Genomic DNA, 7,349 nt, shown 5'->3' on the forward strand with positions numbered 1-7,349 from the left:
ACCTCCACCACCCATTACCACCGCCCGCCACCACCACCAACAACCACTACCTACCACCCATCACCACCACCCACTACCACAACCCACCACCACCACCACCCACCACCACCACACGCCACCACCACCCATCACTAACCACTACCACCAACCACCACTCACCACCCATCACTAACCACCCACCCACCACCACCCACCTCCACCATCCATCACCACCGCCTGCCACCACCACCAACAACCACTACCTACCACCCATCACTACCACCTGCCACCACCCACCACCACCAACCACTACCCACCATCCATCACTACCCACCACCCACCCATCACAACCACCACCACCCGCCACCACCACCCATCACTACCCTACCACCACCACCCACCACCCATCACTACCCACCACCACCCGCCACCATCACTCATCACTACCCACCACCCACCACCCGCCACCACCATCACCACCAACCACCACACACCACCCACCACCCATCACTACTCACCACCCACCACCACCACCACCAACCACCACCCGCCACCACCATCACCACCCAAACACAACCACCTGCCACCACCACCCACAACCACAACCTACCACCCATCACCACCACTACCCACCACCACCACCACCAACCACCACCCACCACCCACCACTACCCACCACCACCACCACCACCAACCACCACCCGTCACCACCATCACCACCCACCACCATCACCACCCATCACTACCCATCACCACCCACCACCATCACCACCCATCACTACCCACCACCACCACCACCACCAACCACCACCCATCACCACCACTACCCACCACCACCACCACCAACCACCACCCACCACCCATCACTACCCACCACCACCACCACCACCAACCACCACCCGTCACCACCATCACCACCCACCACCATCACCACCCAACCACCACCACCACTACCACCGACCACCACACGCCACCAGCACCCACCACTACCCACCACCACCCATCACCCATCACTACCCACCACCCACCCACCACAACCACCACCACCACCAACCACCACCGGCCACCAGCACCCATCACTACCCACCACCACAAACCACCACCCACCACCCATCACTACCCACCACCCACCACCACCCGCCACCATCACCCATCACCACCCACCACCCGCCACCACCATCACCACCAACCACCACCCACCACCATCACTACCCATCACCCACCACCACCACCACCAACCACCACCCGCCACCACCATCACCACCCAACCACCACCACCTGTCATCACCACCCATCACCACCGCGTGCCACCACCACCCACAACCATTACCTACCACCCATCACCACCACTACCCACCACCACCACCCATCACTAACTACCACCACCAACCGCCACCCACCACCCATCATTACCCACCACTACCAACCACCACCGGCTACCACCATCACCACGCACCACCATCACCACCCAACCACCACCACCACCCATCACTACCCACCACCCATCACCACTCACCACTCACCACCACCCGCCACCACCACCATAACCACCACCCACCACTACCACCACCAACCACCACCCGCCACCACCACCCATCACTACCCACCACTACCAACCACCACCCACCACCCATCACTATCCACCACCCACTACCACCCACCACCACCACCACCCACCACCCACCCACTACAACCATCACCACCACCCACCACCCATCACTATCCACCACCCACTACCACCCACCACCCACCACTAACCACCACCACCCCCACCCCCACCTATAAAGATTTGCTATTGTGTTTTTGATTCATTAGGTTTTCTCTTGTATATAATCACATGTGATTATATGTATCGAATCACATATGATTATATGTATCGAATCATATATGATTTATATGTTATTAAATACATATAATCACATGTGATTAAATACACATGAAAAACTAGTGAATCGAGAATGCAAAAATGAATATTGTCCACGTAAATCATATGTGATTAGATACATATAACTACATGTGATTATATGTATTTAATAAAATATTATTTACGTGGGCCGTATTTATTTTTGTGTTTTTGATTTAATAATTGGCATTGTGTATTAAATCACATTTGATTATATGTATTTAATCACATATGATTTATATGGACAATATTTATTCTTGCATCGATTCAATAATTGTTCTAATATATTTAATCACATGTGATTATATGTATTTAATCACATATGATTTATGTGGACAATATTCATTATTTCTTTCTCAATTCAATAGTTGTACTCATGTACTTAATCACATGTGATTATATATATCAAATCGCATATGATTTATATTGATAATATTCATGAGTTAATATTTCCTCTTATGTATATTTTCCACATAAATTCTATGTGATTAGATACATATAATCACAAGTGATTATATGCATTTAATCACATATGATATATGTGGACAATATTTATCTTTGTGTTCTCGATTCAATAATTGTTCTTGTGTATATAATCATATGTGATTATATGTATCTAATCACATATGATTTATATAGACATCATTATTTTTTGTCCGTATAAATCATATGTGATTAGATACATATAATCACATATGATTATATGTATTTAATCACATATGATTACAGTGGAAAAAGAACAATTATTGAATCGAGAATGTGACAATGAATCTCATCCACATAAATCATATATGATTGGATACATATAATCACAGTTTTCGATTGAATAATTGCTTTTGTGTAATTAATCACATGTGATTATATGTATATAATCATATATGATTTGAGGTGGACAAGATGCATTTTTTCCTTCTCGATTCAATAGTTGTGCTCATTTACTTAATGGCATATAATCACATGTGATTATATGTGATTAAATACATATAATCTAATCACTTGTGATTAAATAATGAGAACAAGTATTGAATTGAGAAAGCAAAAACGAACAATGTCCTCATAAATCATATGTGATTAGATACATATAATCACATGTGATTAAATGTATTTAATCACATATGATTTATACGTACAATATTCACATATGGTTAATGTTGTAAAAGAACAACTATTGAATCAAGAATACAAAAATAAATCATGTCTACATAAATCATACGTGATTAGATACATATAATCACATGTGTATTTAGTCACATGTGATTATATGTATTTAATCACATGTGATTTATGTGGACATGATTCGTTTTTGCGTTCTTGATGCAATAGTTGTTCTCGTGTATTTAATCACAAGTGATTAAATGTATTTAATCAAATACGAATAAAATGGACAAAAAATAATTATTGAATTGAGAACGTGAAAATGAATCTTTTCCACATAAATTATATATGATTACATACATATAATCATATGTGATTAGATATATTTAATCGCATATGTCATTATCGCACTCTCGATTCAATAATTATTATTTTTTTGTCAACTTTAATCATATGTGATTAGATACATATCATCACATGTGATTATATGTTTCCAATCATATATGATTTATATGAATGATATTCATTTTTGAGTTTCCGTTTCAATAATTCTCATATATTTAATCATATGTGATTATAAGTATTTAATCATATGATTATAAGTATTTAATTATATTTAATCATATGTGATTAGATACATAAATCATATGTGATTAGATTCATATAATCACATGTGATTTGATGTATTTAATCATATATGATTAATGTGGATAAAGATTTGTTTTCGCGTTCTTGATTCAATATTTGTTATCGTGTATATAATCACATGTGATTGTATATAGCTAATCACATATGATTTATATTGACAATATTCGTTTTTTCCAAGGTTGCAGAAATCGCTCGACGGTAGCTCGGCGGTCGACCGGGGTCAAGGGATTAATCGGCTAGGCGGGGATTAATCGGGGGATTAATCGGCGACCATTAATTATTAATAAATTATTAAAAAAATTTATAAATATAACATTAATCCTAAGAATATGAGCTCAAAATACGAGTAACAATCCAAATCTTTTACTTTCTTAACCTAACCCTTTATAAAAGTTATATTGTTGTAAAAAAGAATCAATAAATCTAGAACAAATCTCACATACTTCCAAGATAACATAAAACTAAACTCAAGATACAAGTAACAATCCAAACTTTTAACTCTTTTACTTGGCCCTATAATACTTGTTGTAAGAGTACATAACAATAATAGAAACTCTTAACACTTCACCTCCTTCAACCCAACACCAAAGTACAAGAATGTTGGATCACTTGCACCTTCTTTGTAATAAGCAAACACAATACTGCTATCATCATGCATACTCTCTCCAACAAAACTACACATAAGTATACATAACATTAACACCAAGTTTTTGAACAACATGTAAAAATATGGACTCCGTTTATAAATGGAAACTTAGAGCAAAAAAAAAACTTACAATTGAAGGTCACTAAGCTTTGAGAGGAGGTACTTTGTTGCTGCTTCAATTGTGAAAATGGAAATGCATCTAAATTCTATTTGGGACAAAAATAGTTTGAAATTAGTTGAGGATGAGATTGAGTATAAGATAATACATTCCTTTTATTCACCAAACTTTTCCTAATTTGATAATTTCCAATCTCACACATTGAAATAGTCAAGTAAATGTTTTCAATAAATTCTTCAAGCAAGAATCGTGCCTGAGTTTATGCAAATCATCAATTTGTAAATGTAGCTCGTGGATTGTTAAGTATTAGTCTGAATCGACGTTAAAGTAATTACATTAGGTCAAGTATAAATATCAATCTAGATGCATATGAATCGTCAGGGAAAAAGAAACAGTTAAAATTGAATTATAGAAACGATGAAATTCTTAGGAATTGAACCATTGATGTGATTCCCTGTGAGAATCAAGACCTGTAAATTTAGACCAAAGGCGCTATGTCGTGATTGAAGAACTAACCTGTGAGCTTCGTGTCGACGAGAAACGGAGGTTCGTGTCGACGGGATTTCTGCCACCTACTCCAACCGCAACCTGCATCCTAGCTAATCCGTGTCGCCGAATCAGGGAGAAGAAGTACATTTATACACTCGATTCGTGATACCTTCCATCTTCGAGAAGAAGGGTGGGTTGGTGATGGAACTCAAATTCACCTTTTGAAGAACGAGATGCAAAATAGGGAAGAACGAGATGCAAAGTGCAGATATGAATCAGTTATAAGTTCATCCCACATCGCTAGTGAAAGCATTCTTTTGAGGAAAACTTATTCTATAAAAAGATCTTGTATCTCTTAGAAAATTAAACCAAGCTATGTTAGCGATCCGACTCCTTTGAGCTGGTGGGTTTTTGGTCCGATTATGAGTCCGATTTGGTCCGATTTAGTCCGATTTGGACCGAATTGGACCGGTTTTGACCGATATTGACCAATGTCGATTAATTAACCCTCTAACACCTATTCGTAGGCGGTTGGAGGCCGCCAAGCGCCTAGGCGCCGATTAATCGGCCGCCTAGACCGATATTTACAACACTGGTTTTTCCAAATAAAATCATATGTGATGAGAAGCATATAATCACATCTGATTAAATGTATTTAATCACGTATGATTAAAGTGAAAAAAAAAACAATTATTGAATCGAGAACGTGAAAATGAATCTTGTTTAGTTAAATCATATGTGATTAGATACATATAATCATATGTGATTATATGCATTTAATCACATATGATATATGTGGACAATATTTATCTTTGTGTTCTCGATTCAATAGTTGTTCTTGTGTATATAATCATATGTGATTATATGTATCTAATCACATATGATTTTTATAGACATCATTATTTTTTGTTCGTATAAATCAAATGTGACTAGATACATATAATCACATATGATTATATGCATTTAATCACATATGATTATAGTGGACAAAGAACAATTATTGAATCGAGAATGTGATAATGAATCTCATCCACGTAAATCATATATGATTGGATACATATAATCACATGTGATTATATGTATTTAATCATATATGATTTACATGGACAATATTTGTTTTCACGTGTTGATTCAATAGTTGTTCTTGTGTATTTAATCACATGTGATTATATTTATTTAATCACATATGATTCGTATGGAAAATATTTATTCTTGCGTCGATTCAATACTTGTTCTAATATATTTAATCACATGTGATTATATGTATGTAATCACATACGATTTGAGGTGGACAAGATTTATTTTTTCCTTCTCGATTAAATAGTTGTGCTCATGTACTTAATCACATACGATTATACATATAATCACATGTGATAAAATACATGAGAACAACTAATGAATCGACAAAGCATAAATTAAATCATATGTGATTAGATTCATATAATCACATATGATTATATGTATTTAATCACATATGATTAATTTGGATAAAGATTTGTTTTCGCGTTCATATATAATTAAATGTGATTGTATGTATCTAATCACATTTGATTTAAATAGACAAGATTTGTTTTTTCCAAATAAAATCATATGTGATTAGAAACATATAATCACATCTGATTAAATGTATTTAATCACATATGATTAAAGTGGAAAAAAACGATTATTGAATCGAGAACACGAAAAGGATCTTAGCCACATAAATCATATGTCATTAGATACACATAATCACATGTTATTAGGGTATATGTGAACAATAACATAAAACAAGTAATGCCTACATAATAGGAGAGTTAGTACTCACCTCCTTGATCTTGAAAATTAGCTAGCATGAGCAAGATAGATCATTTCCTTTCTGAGAACCTACACAAAAATTATAACATTATTTACCTTGTGTTTTTTGTATTAATCTTATAAAACTTATGTATATATTTCCTTAATTTCTCTTTGATTGTAGTCCACTGTTTGGGATATGTTTTCTTACCTTTCAACCCATTTTTAAATTTTTATAAAATTATACTGGTAAATTTCCCCCTTTTATCTTTTCAGAAATATAAAGATCTCATTCTAATGATTTTTGGCTTATTTTATATTAAATTTACAAGTTGGTAACTTTTAGCTGTCATTTTTTGGACCACTCAACACTCTTTGAATAAACTGTATCAATATACTACGAATTACATCAGGCCCTTTATATGTTGGAAACTATACATCCATATCTAACTATTGGCTTTGGAATTTTGACATTTGGAGTTCTGATAAATTTATTATGATTTTTTGAAGACAATGCATGAAATCTGTGACAGCATGGACCAGCCTGAGAAGATTGCCAATTTTACCCCTCAAGGATTTGGAATTTCGAAATGTGATTCAAAGTTTGAAGAAAGTAGACACACTAAGATTTCCAGAAAACTAAGTCTCATGATTTTTAGATGTTCGTATTGACTTGTACGGATTTTAGAAGTTAGAGG

Source organism: Lactuca virosa, chromosome 5 (assembly GCF_052849685.1).
Source record: "Lactuca virosa cultivar CGN04683 chromosome 5, Lactuca_virosa_CGN04683_v6, whole genome shotgun sequence".
Taxonomy (NCBI): Eukaryota; Viridiplantae; Streptophyta; class Magnoliopsida; order Asterales; family Asteraceae; genus Lactuca; species Lactuca virosa.